The following is a 19,106-nucleotide window of genomic DNA, read 5'->3' as shown; positions in this document are numbered from 1 at the left end:
ACACCAGTGACGATTCTCTGAACCGCTCCCGGGCCTCCCCTAGGTCGACTCAGCCTCAAATGAGTACCTGGTGCTGTGTGTCGTGAACATCGCTAGCACTGGGGAGACAAAGGCGGTCGGGCGTGGTGCTGGCCACCCACTCCCTCGTGTGCCTTTCCGGCCTTCATAGGTGCTCGCTAGCAGCACTTGCCCCTACAGCCTGTTACAGACTACACGGGTGATCTTTGTCTGTGTCTGTGTGTCTGTAGGTGCTCGCTAACAGCACTTGCCCCTACAGTCTGTTACAGGCTACACGGGGGACCTTTGTCTGTGTGTCTGTAGGTGCTCGCTAACAGCACTTGCCCCTACAGTCTGTTACAGGCTACACGGGGGATCTTTGTCCGTGTCTGTGTGTCTGTAGGTGCTCGCTAACAGCACTTGCCTCTACAGTCTGTCAAGGCTACACGGGGGATCTTTGTCTGTGTCTGTATGTCTGTAGGTGCTCGCTAACAGCACTTGCCCCTACAGTCTGTCAAGGCTACACGGGGGATCTTTGTCCGTGTCTGTAGGTGCTCGCTAACAGCACTTGGCCCTCCAGTCTGTTACAGGCTACACGGGGGATCTTTGTCCGTGTCTGTGTGTGTCTGTAGGTGCTCGCTAGCAGCACTTGCCCCTACAGCCTGTTACAGGCTACACGGGGGATCTTTGTCCGTGTCTGTGTGTCTGTAGGTGCTCGCTAACAGCACTTGCCCCTACAGCCTGTTACAGGCTACACGGGGGACCTTAGTCTGTGTCTGTGTGTCTGTAGGTGCTCGCTAACAGCACTTGGCCCTCCAGCCTGTTACAGGCTACACGGGGGATCTTTGTCTGTGTCTGTGTGTCGGTAGGTGCTCGCTAACAGCACTTGGCCCTCCAGCCTGTTACAGGCTACACGGGGGACCTTTGTCTGTGTCTGTGTGTCTGTAGGTGCTCGCTAACAGCACTTGCCCCTACAGTCTGTTACAGGCTACACAGGGGACCTTTGTCTGTGTCTGTGTCTGTAGGTGCTCGCTAGCAGCACTTGCCCCTACAGCCTGTTACAGGCTACACGGGGGATCTTTGTCTGTGTCTGTGTGTCTGTAGGTGCTCGCTAACAGCACTTGCCCCTACAGCCTGTTACAGGCTACACGGGGGATCTTTGTCCGTGTCTGTGTGTGTCTGTAGGTGCTCGCTAACAGCACTTGCCCCTACAGTCTGTCAAGGCTACACGGGGGATCTTTGTCCGTGTCTGTGTGTGTCTGTAGGTGCTCGCTAACAGCACTTGCCCCTACAGCATGTTACAGGCTACACGGGGGATCTTTGTCCGTGTCTGTGTGTCTGTAGGTGCTCGCTAACAGCACTTGCCCCTACAGTCTGTTACAGGCTACACAGGGGACCTTTGTCTGTGTCTGTGTGTCTGTAGGTGCTCGCTAGCAGCACTTGCCCCTACAGCCTGTTACAGGCTACACGGGGGATCTTTGTCTGTGTCTGTGTGTCTGTAGGTGCTCGCTAGCAGCACTTGCCCCTACAGCCTGTTACAGGCTACACGGGGGACCTTTGTCTGTGTCTGTGTGTCTGTAGGTGCTCGCTAACAGCACTTGCCCCTACAGCCTGTTACAGGCTACACGGGGGACCTTTGTCTGTGTCTGTGTGTCTGTAGGTGCTCGCTAACAGCACTTGCCCCTACAGCATGTTACAGGCTACACGGGGGATCTTTGTCCGTGTCTGTGTGTCTGTAGGTGCTCGCTAACAGCACTTGCCCCTACAGCCTGTTACAGGCTACACGGGGGACCTTTGTCTGTGTCTGTGTGTCTGTAGGTGCTCGCTAGCAGCACTTGCCCCTACAGCCTGTTACAGGCTACACGGGGGATCTTTGTCCGTGTCTGTGTGTGTCTGTAGGTGCTCGCTAGCAGCACTTGCCCCTACAGCTTGTTACAGGCTACACGGGGGATCTTTGTCTCTGTCTGTAGGTGCTCGCTAACAGCACTTGGCCCTCCAGCCTGTTACAGGCTACACGGGGGATCTTTGTCTGTGTCTCTGTAGGTTCTCGCTAACAGCCCTTGCCCCTACAGCCTGTTACAGGCTACACGGGGGGCCTTTGTCTGTGTCTGTAGGTGCTCGCTAACAGCACTTGCCCCTACAGCCTGTTACAGGCTACACGGGGGATCTTTGTCTGTCTGTGTCTGTAGGTGCTCGCTAACAGCACTTGGCCCTACAGCCTGTTACAGGCTACACGGGGGACCTTTGTCTGTGTCTGTGTGTCTGTAGGTGCTCGCTAACAGCACTTGCCCCTACAGCCTGTTACAGGCTACACGGGGGACCTTTGTCTGTGTCTGTGTGTCTGTAGGTGCTCGCTAACAGCACTTGCCCTACAACCTGTTACAGGCTACACGGGGGATCTTTGTCTGTGTCTGTGTGTCTGTAGGTGCTCGCTAACAGCACTTGCCCTACAACCTGTTACAGGCTACACGGGGGATCTTTGTCTTTGTTGTGTCTGTAGGTACTCGCTAACAGCACTTGCCCCTACAGCCTGTTACAGGCTACACGGGGGACCTTTGTCTGTGTCTGTGTGTCTGTAGGTGCTCGCTAACAGCACTTGGCCCTCCAGTCTGTTACAGGCTACACGGGGGACCTTTGTCTGTGTGTCTGTAGGTGCTCGCTAGCAGCACTTGCCCCTACAACCTGTTACAGGCTACACGGGGGATCTTTGTCTGTGTCTGTGTGTCTGTAGGTGCTCGCTAACAGCACTTGCCCCTACAGTCTGTTACAGGCTACACGGGGGACCTTTGTCTGTGTGTCTGTAGGTGCTCGCTAACAGCACTTGCCCCTACAGCCTGTTACAGGCTACACGGGGGATCTTTGTCCGTGTCTGTGTGTCTGTAGGTGCTCGCTAACAGCACTTGGCCCTCCAGCCTGTTACAGGCTACACGGGGGACCTTTGTCTGTGTCTGTAGGTGCTCGCTAGCAGCACTTGTCCCTACAGACTGTTACAGGCTACACGGGGGATCTTTGTCTGTGTCTCTGTAGGTTCTCGCTAACAGCACTTGCCCCTACAGCCTGTTACAGGCTACACGGGGGATCTTTGTCTGTGTCTGTAGGTGCTCGCTAACAGCACTTGTCCCTACAGACTGTTACAGGCTACACGGGGGATCTTTGTCTGTGTCTCTGTAGGTTCTCGCTAACAGCACTTGGCCCTCCAGCCTGTTACAGGCTACACGGGGGATCTTTGTCTGTGTCTGTAGGTTCTCGCTAACAGCACTTGCCCCTACAGCCTGTTACAGGCTACACGGGGGACCTTTGTCTGTGTCTGTAGGTGCTCGCTAGCAGCACTTGTCCCTACAGACTGTTACAGGCTACACGGGGGATCTTTGTCTGTGTCTCTGTAGGTTCTCGCTAACAGCACTTGCCCCTACAGCCTGTTACAGGCTACACGGGGGATCTTTGTCTGTGTCTGTAGGTTCTCGCTAACAGCACTTGCCCCTACAGCCTGTTACAGGCTACACGGGGGATCTTTGTCTTTGTTGTGTCTGTAGGTGCTCGCTAGCAGCACTTGTCCCTACAGACTGTTACAGGCTACACGGGGGATCTTTGTCTGTGTCTCTGTAGGTTCTCGCTAACAGCACTTGCCCCTACAGCCTGTTACAGGCTACACGGGGGATCTTTGTCTGTGTCTGTAGGTGCTCGCTAACAGCACTTGGCCCTCCAGCCTGTTACAGGCTACACGGGGGATCTTTGTCTGTGTCTCTGTAGGTTCTCGCTAACAGCACTTGGCCCTACAGCCTATTACAGGCTACACGGGGGATCTTTGTCTGTCTCTGTAGGTTCTCGCTAACAGCACTTGGCCCTACAGCCTGTTACAGGCTACACAGGGGACCTTTGTCTGTGTCTCTGTAGGTTCTCGCTAACAGCACTTGCCCCTACAGCCTGTTACAGGCTACACGGGGGACCTTTGTCTGTGTCTGTGTGTCTGTAGGTGCTCGCTAACAGCACTTGCCCCTACAGTCTGTTACAGGCTACACGGGGGACCTTTGTCTGTGTGTCTGTAGGTGCTCGCTAACAGCACTTGGCCCTCCAGCCTGTTACAGGCTAAACGGGGGATCTTTGTCTGTGTCTGTAGGTTCTCGCTAACAGCACTTGCCCCTACAGCCTGTTACAGGCTACACGGGGGACCTTTGTCTGTGTCTGTATGTCTGTAGGTGCTCGCTAACAGCACTTGCCCCTACAGCCTGTTACAGGCTACACGGGGGACCTTTGTCTGTGTCTGTGTGTCTGTAGGTGCTCGCTAGCAGCACTTGTCCCTACAGACTGTTACAGGCTACACGGGGGATCTTTGTCTGTGTCTCTGTAGGTTCTCGCTAACAGCACTTGCCCCTACAGCCTGTTACAGGCTACACGGGGGATCTTTGTCTGTGTCTCTGTAGGTTCTCGCTAACAGCACTTGGCCCTCCAGCCTGTTACAGGCTACACGGGGGATCTTTGTCTGTGTCTCTGTAGGTTCTCGCTAACAGCACTTGGCCCTACAGCCTGTTACAGGCTACACGGGGGATCTTTGTCTGTGTCTCTGTAGGTTCTCGCTAACAGCACTTGGCCCTACAGCCTGTTACAGGCTACACGGGGGATCTTTGTCTGTGTCTCTGTAGGTTCTCGCTAACAGCACTTGGCCCTACAGCCTGTTACAGGCTACACGGGGGACCTTTGTCTGTGTGTCTGTAGGTGCTCGCTAACAGCACTTGGCCCTACAGCCTGCTACAAGTGTCTCTCTCGGCATCTAACCCCGCGCGCCTCCCTCTCAGCCCGGCACCACCCGGAGGCCTCTCTGCTGTCTCACCGAGTCTCACGTGGCGGTGGTGGTGGTGGTGGTGGTGGGTGGTGGTGGTGGTCCCTTCACCGCCTCCGTCCGCAGTCCGTCTGGGTGGGAAACAACCGGGGCAGGCCTGGGCAGACGGACAGAGAGAGAGAGACAGGCAGAAAGAATCGACGGTGACACAAAGACAAATCTGCCCCCCGTGTAGCCCACACAGCGCTGGAGGGGGCAGGTGCTGCGAGTTTGCGAGTAACAGCAGCAGCGCCTTACGAAGGTTACCGGCACTGTGGCTACACACAGAGGGGGTGGTGTGTGTGTGTGTGTGGGGATGGTGGCCACACCAGCAACCCCGCCAGACCGCCCTTCGTCTCCCCAGTGGCGATGTTTACTACACACACCGCTACAGCAGGGCACTCATTTGAGGCCGAGTCGATCTAGGGGAGGCCCAGTGAGCGCGCAGGGAATCGAACCCCGGGGCCCGTCGGGTTCGTAGCGCAGGGTAGCGCTAACCGCTGCACCACCGCTCCCCACACCAAAACACACACACACAGGACAAAGATCCCCCGTGTAGCCTTAGCAGACTGTGCTGTTAGTAGCGAGGTAGCAGCAGCGCCTATGAAGGCCTTCAACGTGGCAAATGCCTCTGCCTCTCTCACTACTGCTACTCACCGACAGCACCAGGTACACATTTGAGGCCGAGCCGACCGAGGAACGGTTCCTAACAGAGTGGAGGGGGCAAGTGCAGGACCACGCACTCCGCACAGATCGATCTATCGATCTATACCGTCGGAGCGACACCGCGAAACCCCTAGGCCGAAGCCTCGGTGCTCGCCTAGCCACTCGGCCGTGGAACCCGAGGCATCACCGCGCCAAGCAACGAAAACCGTTACCCCCCCACCCCGTCCACTGCTGTAACTAAGACACGGCAGAGAGGAATTTCAGGAAAACCTCACCACCACACAATCACCTCAGGGGGGTCCCCCCCCCTCCCCAACCTCCTGATCTCCCGTCGCAGATTTCGCAAAACCCCTAAAGCCTAACAAAACATCGCGGACACCGCCAAACTCTAGGCCGAAGCCTCGGCCCTCGCCTAACCGCCCCGCCGGGGAAGCCGAGACCCCACCCCGCCAAACGGCTCGACCCGCCCCCTCCCATGCACTGAGATGAATCTAGCAGAACCTCGCCACTCACTTGCCGCTGAAGTCGTTCCTCCCCCTCCCCACGATTTCTCTCTCGCCGACCCCCGGCGAGGACAGCGAGCGAGACGATGAGAGCGAGGGTGGGGGAGGGAAGAGTTGAGCGAAACCCCTAGGCCGAAGCCTAGGACCTCGCCTAGCCAAGCCGGCGGGGAACTCGAGGCATCATCCCGCCAAGCGACCCACCTCGAACCGGTCCACTGCAGAACCTTACGACTCGCTCACCTCAGAAGTTGTCCTTCCCCTCCCCACGACTTCTCTCACGCAGAGAGCGAGCGAGACCTGAGAGAGAGAGACACGAGGAGAGTTTAGCGACGAAAACGAAACTCATAGGCCGAAGCCTAGGACCTCGCCTAGTCACGCCGCGGGAAACCCCTGAGGCATCACCCGGCCAAACGACCAGGCTCCTAACCGGTCCGTCACCCGATGCACCGAGGCGAATCTATCAAGAAACCTCACCACCACCACCACTCGCTGCTAACTCACCTCGAACGCTCCCTCCCCCACGACTTCTGTCACGCAGACTCAGGCGAGGAGGGAGAGAGAGAGCGAGAGGGGGACACGAGCCAGGCCTAAGCCTAAGACCTTGCCTAGCCACGGCGCCGGGGAGCCCGAGGCATCACACGGCCAAGCGACCCGCTCCCACACGCCATGCACGGAGGCGAATCTAGCAGAACTTCACCACCACCACCACCACCCCTCAACTCACTCACCTCGGGAGTCGTCCCTTCCCTCCCCACGAATTCTCTCGCGCAAAAGAGCGATCGAGGGGGAGGACGGAGAGAGCACGAAAGCGAGAGACGAGGAGATTTGAGCGCCGTAAACAAAAACACATAGGCCGAAGCCTGGGCACTCGCCTAGCCAAGCCGCCGGGTAACCCGAGACATCACCCGGCCAAAAGACACGGCCCGAAACCGGTCCCACACCCCATGTACTGAGGCGAATCTATCAGAACCTCACCAGCACCACTCACTCACTCAACTCGTCCCTCCTCCCTCCCCACGACTTCTCTCACGCAGACCCCGGCTAGGAGGGCGAGCGAGAGACGAGGAGATTTGAGCGCCGTAAACAAAAACACATAGGCCGAAGCCCGGGCACTCGCCTAGCCAAGCCGCCGGGTAACCCGAGACATCACCCGGCCAAAAGACAAGGCCCGAAAACGGTCCCACACCCCATGTACTGAGGCGAATCTATCAGAACTTCACCAACACCACTCACTCACCTCGTCCCTCCTCCCTCCCCACGACTTCTCTCGCGCAGACCCCGGCTAGGAGGACGAGCGAGAGACGATTAAAGTTGAGCGCCGCAAGCGAAACACCTAGGCCGAAGCCTGCGGTCTCGCCTAGCCAAGCCCCCCGGGAAAAAAAGCCGATGCATCACCCAGCCAAGCGAACCAACACGGGTCCCTCACCAAATGCACCGAGCAGAATCTACCAGAACCTCAGCATCACAAACCACTCACTCACTCACCTCAAGAGTCCGTCCCTCCCTGCCTCCCCACGACTTCTCTCACGCAGACCCTGGCGAGGATAGAGAGAGCGAGTTGAGCGACGTAAACGAAACCCCTAGGCGAAGCCTGGGCACTCGCCTAGCCAAGCTGCCCGGGGAACCCGAGGCATCACGCGGGCCAAGCGATCCGACCGGACACGGTCCCTCACCCAATCCACCCAAGCGATTCCGTTTAAGTTTCAGTTTTCATTTACTTGGTGTAGCACTATGAGCCATTCGGCTCTTGAATCGGGTGCAACCGCAACAAACAAAAGACAACGAAAAAACACGGACAAAAAAAAACATCTTAAAGTGACTATGTGACTGTGAAACAGAAAATCCAGGAAAACAAACAGCAACATATCCCATAAAAAGCACCGTACACCAACGCTGCGTGCCAAAAACTCCCAGTGGGATGCAAGTGAAACAACAACAATCACAAGAGACAACTTTAGATAAAGGCCATTACATCTAACTCCGTACTACAACAAACAAAAACATGGCCAAAACAAAAAAAACCGTTTTCGAAATCACCAAAAAATCAAGCCATAAATGCAATGTAACGGTGATCATAGGGACTGTGACCGAATTTTGAATAATAAACTACATAAGCAACATGTAACCACCAAACCCTGCAGCCATATAGCTGGCTGCATTAGTCAGAACCTCACAACTCACTCGCTCGCTCTTCTCGTCCCTCCCTCACCACGACTTCTCTCACGCAGACCCCCGACGAGGACGGAGAGAGAAGAGAGGAGAGTTGAGCGACTTAAACGAAGCCCCTAGGCCGAAGCCTGGGCACTCGCCTAGCCAACCTGCCGGGGAACCCGAGGCATCACCCGGCCAAGCAATCCGACCGGACACGGTCCCTCACCCAATGCAGCGAAGCGAATCTATAAGAACCTCACAACTCTCCACTCACTCGCTCGCTCATCTCGTCCCTCCTTCACCACGACTTCTCTCACGCAGACCCCCGACGAGGACGGAGAGAGAAGAGAGAGAGGAGAGTTGAGCGACTTAAACGAAGCCCCTAGGCCGAAGCCTGGGCATTCGCCTAGCCAACCTGCCGGGGAACCCGAGGCATCACACGGCCAAGCAATCCGACCAGACACGGTCCCTCACCCAATGCAGCGAAGCGAATCTATAAGAACCTCACAACTCTCCACTCACTCGCTCGCTCATCTCGTCCCTCCCTCACCACGACTTCTCTCACGCAGACCCCCGACGAGGACGGAGAGAGAAGAGAGAGAGAGGAGAGTTGAGCGACTTAAACGAAACCGCTAGGCCGAAGCCTGGGCACTCGCCTAGCCAACCTGCCGGGGAACCCGAGGCATCACCCGGCCAAGCAATCCGACCAGACACGGTCCTTCGCCTAAATGCAGCGAAGCGAATCTATAAGAACCTCACAATTCACCACTAACTCACTCACTCACCTCGTCCCTCCCTCCCCACGACTTCTCTCACGCAGACCCCCGACGAGGACGGAGAGAGAAGAGAGAGAGGAGAGTTGAGCGACTTAAACTAAATCCCTAGGCCGAAGCCTAGGCACTCGCCTAGTCAACCTGCCGGGGAACCCGAGGCATCACCCGGCCGAAGCAATCCGACCAGACACGGTCCCTCACCCAATGCAGCGAAGCAAATCTATAAGAACCTCACAACTCACCAATACTCACTCGCTCGCTCGCCTCGTCCCTCCCTCCCCACGACTTCTCTCACGCAGACCCCCGACGAGGACGGAGAGAGAAGAGAGAGAGGAGAGTTGAGCGACTTAAACTAAATCCCTAGGCCGAAGCCTAGGCACTCGCCTAGTCAACCTGCCGGGGAACCCGAGGCATCACCCGGCCGAAGCAATCCGACCAGACACGGTCCCTCACCCAATGCAGCGAAGCAAATCTATAAGAACCTCACAACTCACCAATACTCACTCGCTCGCTCGCCTCGTCCCTCCCTCCCCACGACTTCTCTCACGCAGACCCCCGACGAGGACGGAGAGAGAAGAGAGGAGAGTTGAGCGACTTAAACGAAGCCCCTAGGCCGAAGCCTGGGCACTCGCCTAGCCAACCTGCCGGGGAACCCGAAGCATCACCCGGCCAAGCAATCCGACCAAACACGGTCCTTCACCTAAATGCAGCGAAGCGAATCTATAAGAACCTCACAACTCACCACTCACTCGCTCGCTCATCTCGTCCCTCCCCCTCCCCACGACTTCTCTCACGCAGACCCCCGACGAGGACGGAGAGAGAAGAGAGGAGAGTTGAGCGTTTTAAACGAAGCCCCTAGGCCGAAGCCTGGGCATTCGCCTAGCCAACCTGCCGGGGAACCCGAGGCATCACCCGGCCAAGCAATCCGACCAGACACGGTCCTTCACCTAAATACAGCGAAGCGAATCTATAAGAACCTCACAACTCACCAACACTCACTCGCTCGCTCACCTCGTCCCTCCCTCCCTCCCTCCCCACGACTTCTCTCACGCAGGGAGAGAGAAGAGAGAAGAGACACAGCGAGAGGAGAGTTGAGAGTCCGCGCGTGTTCGAAGCGACCGATGGCGACTTTCCGGGAGCCCCCAAACCGCTCAGGCGGGACAGGGCCTGGCGCGAGACGATTTCCTATTGGACGAGCCGACCGTCACGTGCTGTGTTTCCCTCCCCCCCCCCGTGACCTCCTCCTCATGCACCTAGCCTGGCACAGCGGTACAACCCATGGCACCTGCAGGGCCTGTCACGTGACCTGTTCCTCATGCACCTAGCCTGGCACAGCTGTACAACCCATGTCACCTGCAAGGTCTGTCACGTGACCTCCTCCTCGTGCACCTAGCCTGGTACAGCAGTACAACCCATGTCACCTGCTAAGTCTGTCATGTGACCTCCTCCTCGTGCACCTAGCCTGGTACAGCAGTACAACCCATGTCACCTGCAGGGTCTGTCACGTGACCTCCTCCTCGTGCACCTAGCCTGGCACAGCAGTACAACCCATGTCACCTGTAGGGTCTGTCACGTGACATCCTCCTCCTCATGCACCTAGCCTGGCACAGCAGTACAACCCATGTCACCTGCAGGGTCTGTCACGTGACCTCCTCCTCGTGCACCTAGCCTGGCACAGCAGTACAACCCATGTCACCTGCTGGGTCTGTCACGTGACCTCCTCCTCCTCATGCACCTAGCCTGGCACAGCAGTACAACCCACGGCACCTGCAGGGTCTGTCACGTGACCTGCACCTCATGCACCTAGCCTGGCACAGCGGTACAACCCATGTCACCTGCAGGGTCTGTCACGTGACATCCTCATGCACCTAGCCTGGCACCTGCGGGGTCTGTCCCGTGACCTCCTCCTCGTGCACCTAGCCTGGCACCTGCAGGGCCTGTCACGTGACCTCCTCCCCCTCATGCACCTAGCCTGCACCAGAACTTATTTATTCACGGGACTTGGGTTCACCACGCCCGGCCGCCTTTGTCTCCCCAGTGGCGATGTTCACACCACAACAGTAGTTACTCGTTTGAGGCTGAGTCGACCTAGGGGAGGCCCAGGACCGGTTGAAATAGTCGTTCACCGGTGGTGGTGGTGGTGGCCGTGAGCGGGAATCGAACTTGGGGAGCCGGGTTCGTAGCGCGGCGTAGCGCTAACCCGCTACTACACTACCGCTCCCCACACACACACACAGACACACACACAGACACACACAGACACACACACAGACACACACACAGACACACACAGACACACACACAGACACACACAGATACACACACACAGACACACACAGATACACACACACACAGACACACACACACAAATACACACACACAGTGACACACACACAGACACACACACACAGACACACACACACACAGATACACACACACACACAGACACACACACACACAGATACACACACACACAGATACACACACACAGGCACACACACAGGCACACACACAGGCACACACACAGTGACACACACAGACACACACACACAGTGACACACACAGACACACACACAGTGACACACACACACAGACACACACAGACACACACACACAGTGACACACATACACAGACACACACACACGCACACACACACAGACACACAGACACACACAGACACACAGACACACACACACACAGACACACACACAGTGACACACACATACACAGTGACACACACACACACAGTGACACACACACAGACACACACACAGATACACACACAGTGACACACACAGTGACACACACACACAGACACACAGACACACACACACAGACACACACACACAGACACACACACACACAGCGCTAACCACTACACTACAATGCGTTGCGCTTCCACGTGCGCGGGTCACGTGACAGCTCTGACGTCACAGCTCGTCAAATCTGTCACGTGACCCGCGCACGTGTTTTTTGTATAATGTTTGCACGGTGTACAGTCTGTAAAGCACCCACGTGGCAAATTTCCAGTTTGTTGCATGTCTGTAAGTACGCTAAACATTTTGAACAGACACACACGATCACAACGTTGCCTTTTATATATATGCGTGGAGATGTACTCACGAAAAAAAAATCAGCAGACTACCTGCTGCTGGATCTCCTCGCTGTTTCGAGGACCAAATGCGACCTCAGGTCTTCGCTCATTTACCAGCGTCACATTCCCTTATTGCCGTACAAAAACCTGCCATCGATGGGGGTCTCGAATGCTATCGCCAATAAACTGCGACTTGAATCGCTGCCAAATGAGATCTTCGCTCGAAACTTTTCCGTCGTGCAGACATACCGTGAAGTTACATTTCAAATTGAATCAATCGCGAAGACGTCTCGACCCGCGACGCAAAGCGATGTTCATCAGGTGGTTTGAAAAAAAGACAAATAAGCACGTAGGGTGGACATCAACGCAGCAGGTTGAGAACGTTGAACTTGCACGGGGGTTAAATACAAACAGATGATGAGAGACGGGCATTCAAACAAAAACCTTTTTTTTATTTTTCTTAGGTACGTTTGAATTCTCGTCCCTCATCTCCTCATTCGTATGCTTAGCTCTCTCGGTAAAGTCACCACGTTGAAGGGCAAATAATAAAATAATAAATATATATATATATAAAACAATACAAAATTATCAGGTGTGATGATGACCGTTTGTGTTATGGTCGAAACGTCGTGAGAATTTTTTTTATTGTTTTATATATTTTTTATTGTTATTTTATTGTTTCCCCTTCAACGTGGTGGTGACTTTACCGAAAGAACCAAGAATAATAATTGTATTGTTTTACAATAATTGTATTGCTTTATATTTTTATTGTTATTTTATTGTTTCCCTATCTATGTGGTGGTGACTTTACCCAAAGAACCAAGAATAATAATTTTATTGTTTTACAATAATTGTATTGTTTTATATTTTTATTGTCATTTTATTGTTTCCCCTTGAACGTGGTGGTGACTTTACCGAAAGAACCAAGAATAATAATTTTATTGTTTTACAATAATTGTATTGTTTTATATTTTTATTGTCATTTTATTGTTTCCCCTTGAACGTGGTGGTGACTTTACCGAAAGAACCAAGAATAATAATTGTATTGTTTTACAATAATTGTATTGTTTCATATTTTTATTGTTATTTTATTGTTTCCCTATCTATGTGGTGGTGACTTTACCGAAAGAAACCAAGAATAATAATTTTATTGATTTACAATATTCTTGGTTCTTTCGGTAAAGTCACCACCACGTAGATAGGGAAACAATAAAATAACAATACAAATATAAAACAATACAATTATTGTAAAACAATAAAATAACAATAAAAACTATAAAACAATACAATTATTGTAAAACAATAAAATTATTATTCTTGGTTCTTTGGGTAAAGTCACCATCACGTAGAAGGGGAAACAATAAAATAACAATAAAAATATAAAACAATACAATTATTGTAAAACAATAAAATTATTATTCTTGGTTCTCTGGGTAAAGTCACCACCACGTAGATAGGGAAACAATAAAATAATAATAAAAATATAAAACAATACAATTATTGTAAAACAATAAAATTATTATTCTTGGTTCTTTGGGTAAAGTCACCACCACGTAGATAGGAAAACAATAAAATAATAAAAATATAAAACAATACAATTATTGTAAAACAATAAAATAACAATAAAAATATAAAACAATACAATTATTGTAACACAATAACATTATTATTCTTGGTTCTTTGGGTAAAGTCACCATCACGTAGAAGGGGAAACAATAAAATAACAATAAAAATATAAAACAATACAATTATTGTAAAACAATAAAATTATTATTCTTGGTTCTCTGGGTAAAGTCACCACCACGTAGATAGGGAAACAATAAAATAATAATAAAAATATAAAACAATACAATTATTGTAAAACAATAAAATTATTATTCTTGGTTCTTTGGGTAAAGTCACCACCACGTAGATAGGGAAACAATAAAATAATAAAAATATAAAACAATACAATTATTGTAAAACAATACAATTATTGTAAAACAATAAAATTATTATCCTTGATTCTTTCGGTAAAGTCACCACCACGTAGAAGGGAAACAATACAATAACAATAAAAATATAAAACAATACAATTATTGTAATACAATAAAATAACAATACAAATATATATAAACCAATAAAAAATTCTCACGACGTTTCGACCGTAACGCGAACGGTCATCATCATCATCACAATAAAATAAAAAAAAATATAAAAAACAATAAAAAATTCTCACGACGTTTCGACCGTAACGCGAACGGTCATCATCATCATCACAATAAAATAACAATAAAAATATTTACATAAAAAACAATAAAAAAACTCTCACGACGTTTCGACCGTAACGCGAACGGCCGTCATCAGGTGTAAAAAAAACCAGCGGCAAGAAACATTTTGAAAGAAGTGGCGGCGGTGGGCATTTAATTTGTTTAACTTTTAAACGGCGTTTTTATTGATTTTTTTTTTATAAAGACTGAGGTTCTCTGCAAGCCATCTGGCTACCGTGACAGATTCGTTCATGAGGCTATCCATATATACAAGCGAGACTGACGGACCTTTAATCTAAAGTTGTCTCTCGTTGTGGTCGTGGTTATTGTTGTTGTTGTTGTTTGACTTTGCATCCCACTGCCATTTGTTGCAGGCGGCGTTGGTTTTAATGTACGGTGGCATTTTTGCAGGAATATTTTTTGCTGGGTCTTTTTTTTTAGTTTTTCCCCCTCATGGATTTTCCGGTTTTTTTTTGCACAGAGCTACAACATTACCCACAAAGTCACTTGAAGATGATTTTTTTCTCGTTCATGTTTTCAGTTTTTTTGTTAGTTTGTTTGTGGTTGTTGTTGTTGTTGCAGAATGGCCTCACGAGGCTAAATAAACTGTAAAGTGAAAACTTTAATTGCCACGCCCCCCTCAAACCACGCCCCCTCCCCCACCACGAAGACGTCAGAGCAGCGAGCTGTGGTCCATTGGTGGACGGCGTCTCCTCTGGCCCCGCCTCCTCCACTCACCCCGCCCCCCTCAAACCACGCCCCTCCCCCACCACGAAGACGTCAGAGCAGCGAGCTCTGTGGTCCATTGGTGGGCGGCGTCTCCTCTGGCCCCGCCTCCGCCACTCGCTCCGCCCCCCTCAAACCACGCCCCTCCCCCACCACGAACACGTCAGAGCAGCGAGCTGCGGTCCATTGGTGGGCGGCGTCTCCTCTGGCCCCGCCTCCTCCACTCGCCCCGCCCCCCTCAAACCACGGCCCCTCTCCCACCACGAACACGTCAGAGCAGCGAGGTTGTGGTCATTGGTGGGCGGTGTCTCCTCTGGCCCCGCCTCCTCCACTCGCTCCGCCCCCCTCAAACCACGCCCCCTCTCCCACAACGGGCGGTGTCTCCTCTGGCCCCGCCTCCTCCACTCGCCACGCCCCCTCAAGCACTGAATCCCCCCAATGTTCCGTTTGGAATTGATAAAAGCTACCATACTGCCTCTACTTGACTACTGTGACATCGTGCATGAATCAGCCCCAAGTACTGTACTGAAGAAGCTTGATTCCATCTATCACTCGGCCTTAAGATTTACATTGAACTGCCCATATAGGACTCACCGTCTGTGATCTCTACATTGGGTCAAACTTAACGTCTCTTAATGTTCGAAGGCTTGTGCACCAGATCAAATTTATTCACGATGTACTTACAAACAAAATCCGCAGACTTACCTGCTGCTGGATCTCCTCTCTGTTTCAAAGAGCAAATTTGACCCCAGGTCTTCGCTCATTTACCAGCTTCACATTCCCCTATTGCCGTACTAAAACCGGAGGAAGGGCCTTTTGCTATTGATGCCCCCAGGGTCTGGAACGCTTTTGCCAATAAACTGCAACTTGAATCATTACCTATGAGATCTTCACTCAAAACTGCTCTAGAGGAGTTGTACACCCCTAGCTGCCACTGCTATTCAGCGGCCTAAAATATGGCTCTAGATTTTGGTGTTATAATTCATTTATGTAGTTTATTGTTAAAAAAAATGCGGTCACAGTCCCTATGATCACTGATACATTGCATTTATGGCTTTTATTTTTGGTAAATTTCGAAAAGTTTTTGTTTGTTTGTTTTGGCCGTGTTTTTGTTCATTGTAGTACGGAGTTAGACTGATGGCCTTAATCTTAGTTGTCTTGGGGTTGTTGTTGTTGTTATTTTGACTTGCATCCCACTGGGATTTTTGCACACAGCCTTGGTGGTGTAACGGTGCTATTTCAGGAATATTTTGATGTTTTTTTCCGGTATTTTCTGTTTGCACAGTCACACAAAGTAGTCACTTTAAGATGTTTTCTTGTTCATGTTTGTTTTGTTTGTTGCTGTTGCACCCGATTCAAGAGCCGAATGGCTCACAGGGCTATACCAAAATAAATGAAACTAGGAAACCAACGCCCCTCCCACCACGAACACGTCAGAGCAGCGAGCTGTGGTCATTGGTGGGCGGCATCTCCTCTGGCCCCGCCTCCTCCACTCGTCACGCCCCCTCAAACCAACGCCCCTCCCACCACGAACACGTCAGAGCAGCGAGCTGTGGTCATTGGTGGGCGGCGCCTCCTCTGGCCCCGCCTCCTCCACTCGCCACGCCCCCTCAAACCAACGCCCCTCTCCCACAACGAACACGTCAGAGCAGCGAGCTGTGGTCATTGGTGGGCGGCGTCTCCTCTGGCCCCGCCTCCTTCCACTCGCCATGCCCCCTCAAACCACGCCCCTCTCCCACCACGAACACGTCAGAGCAGCGAGCTGAGAGAGCTGTGGTCCATTGGTGGGCGGCGTCTTCTCTGGGCCCGCCTCCTCGAATCGCCCCGCCCCCCTCAAACCACGGCCCCTCCCCCACCACGAACACGTCAGAGCAGCGAGCTGTGGTCATTGGTGGGCGGCGTCTCCTCTGGCCCCGCCTCCTCCACTCGCCCCGCCCCCCTCAAACCACGCCCCTCTCCCACAACGGGCGGTGTCTCCTCTGGCACCGCCTCTTCGACTCGCCCCGCCCCCCTCAAACCACGCCCCCTCTCCCACAAAGGGCGGCATCTCCTCTGGCCCCGCCTCCTCCACTCACCACGCCCCCTCAAACCACGCCCCTCCCCCACAACGGGCGGCGTCTCCTCTGGCCCCGCCTCCTCCACTCGCTCCGCCCCCCTCAAACCACGCCCCCTCTCCCACAACGGGCGGTGTCTCCTCTGGCCCCGCCTCCTCCACTCGCCACGCCCCCTCAAGCACTGAATCCCCCCAATGTTCCGTTTGGAATTGATAAAAGCTACCATACTGCCTCTACTTGACTACTGTGACATCGTGCATGAATCAGCCCCAAGTACTGTACTGAAGAAGCTTGATTCCATCTATCACTCGGCCTTAAGATTTACATTGAACTGCCCATATAGGACTCACCACTGTGATCTCTACATTGGGTCAAACTTAACGTCTCTTAATGTTCGAAGGCTTGTGCACCAGATCAAATTTATTCACGATGTACTTACAAACAAAATCCGCAGACTTACCTGCTGCTGGATCTCCTCTCTGTTTCAAAGAACAAATTTGACCTCAGGTCTTCGCTCATTTACCAGCTTCACATTCCCCTATTGCCGTACAAAAACCGGAGGAAGGGCCTTTTGCTATTGATGCCCCCAGGGTCTGGAATGCTATTGCCAATAAACTGCAACTTGAATCACTACCTATGAGATCTTCTCTCAAAAACTGCTCTAGAGGAGTTGTACACCCCTAGCTGCCACTGCTATTCAGCGGCCTAAAATATGGCTCTAGATTTTGGTGTTATAATTCATTTATGTAGTTTATTGTAAAAAAAAAATGCGGTCACAGTCCCTATGATCACTGTTACATTGCATTTATGGCTTTTATTTTTTGGTGATTTCGAAAAGTTTTTTTTGTTTGTTTTGGCCGTGTTTTTGTTTATTGTAGTACGGCGTTAGACTGATGGCCTTAATCTTAGTTGTCTTGTGGTTGTTGTTGTTATTTTGACTTGCATCCCACTGGGATTTTTGCACACAGCCTTGGTGGTGTAACGGTGCTATTTCAGGAATATTTTGATATTTTTTTCCTGGATTTTCTGTTTGCACAGTCACACAAAGTCACTTTAAGATGTTTTCTTGTTCATGTTTGTTTTGTTTGTTGCTGTTGCACCCGATTCAAGAGCCGAATGGCTCACAGGGCTATACCAAAATAAATCAAACTATGAAACCAACGCCCCTCCCACTACGAACACGTCAGAGCAGCGAGCTGTGGTCATTGGTGGGCGGCGTCTCCTCTGGCCCCGCCTCCTTCCACTCGCCACGCCCCCTCAAACCACGCCCCTCTCCCACAACGAACACGTCAGAGCAGCGAGCTCAGAGAGCTGTGGTCCATTGGTGGTCGGCGTCTCCTCTGGCCCCGCCTCCTCCACTCGCCCCGCCCCCTCAAACCAACGCCCCTCCCACCACGAACACGTCACAGCAGCGAGCTGAGAGAGCTGTGGTCATTGGTGGGCGGCGTCTCCTCTGGCCCCGCCTCCTCCACTCGCCACGCCCCCTCAAACCACGCCCCTCTCCCACAACGAACACGTCAGAGCAGCGAGCTGAGAGAGCTGTGGTCCATTGATGGGCGGCGTCTCCTCTGGCCCCGCCTCCTCCACTCGCCCCGCCCCCCTCAAACCACGCCCCCTCCCCCACCACGAACACGTCAGAGCAGCGAGCTGTGGTCATTGGTGGGCGGCGTCTCCTCTGGCCCCGCCTCCTCGACTCGCCCCGCCCCCCTCAAACCACGGCCCCTCTCCCACCACGAACACGTCAGAGCAGCGAGGTTGTGGTCATTGGTGGGCGGTGTCTCCTCTGGCCCCGCCTCCTCCACTCGCTCCGCCCCCCTCAAACCACGCCCCTCCCCCACCACGAACACGTCAGAGCAGCGAGGTTGTGGTCATTTGTGGACGGCGTCTCCTCTGGCCCCGCCTTCTCCACTTGCCACGCCCCCTCAAGCACTGAATCCCCCCAATGTTACGTTTGGAATTGATAAAAGCTACCATACTGCCTCTACTGGACTACTGTGACATCGTGCATGAATCAGCCCCAAGTACTGTACTGAAGAAGATTGATTCCATCTATCACTCGGCCTTAAGATTTACATT

The 19,106-nt window shown here is 52.4% G+C and overlaps 1 protein-coding gene across 1 annotated transcript in view; it reads right to left on the bottom strand.

Annotated features, from left to right (window-relative positions):
• The window catches only part of LOC116937224 (transcription elongation factor SPT6-like), a 67,611-nt gene extending 58,483 nt beyond the window's left edge, over positions 1 to 9,128 (bottom strand). Inside the window, exons 1-2 of the mRNA XM_076057111.1 lie at positions 7,468 to 9,128; positions 4,826 to 4,931 (exon numbers count right to left, since the gene is read on the bottom strand). The gene's annotated coding sequence lies outside the window, so the exon portion shown is untranslated. The remainder of the gene's footprint in view (positions 1 to 4,825; positions 4,932 to 7,467) is intronic.
• Positions 9,129 to 19,106: the final 9,978 nt, after the last annotated feature.

Source organism: Petromyzon marinus, chromosome 79, assembly GCF_048934315.1.
Source record: "Petromyzon marinus isolate PM22_M1 ecotype Great Lakes invasive population chromosome 79, UKy_Petmar_22M1.pri1.0, whole genome shotgun sequence".
NCBI classification, from domain to species: Eukaryota; Metazoa; Chordata; class Hyperoartia; order Petromyzontiformes; family Petromyzontidae; genus Petromyzon; species Petromyzon marinus.
Note: the sequence above shows the minus strand (reverse complement) of the source record. Positions and strands in the feature narration are given on the sequence as shown.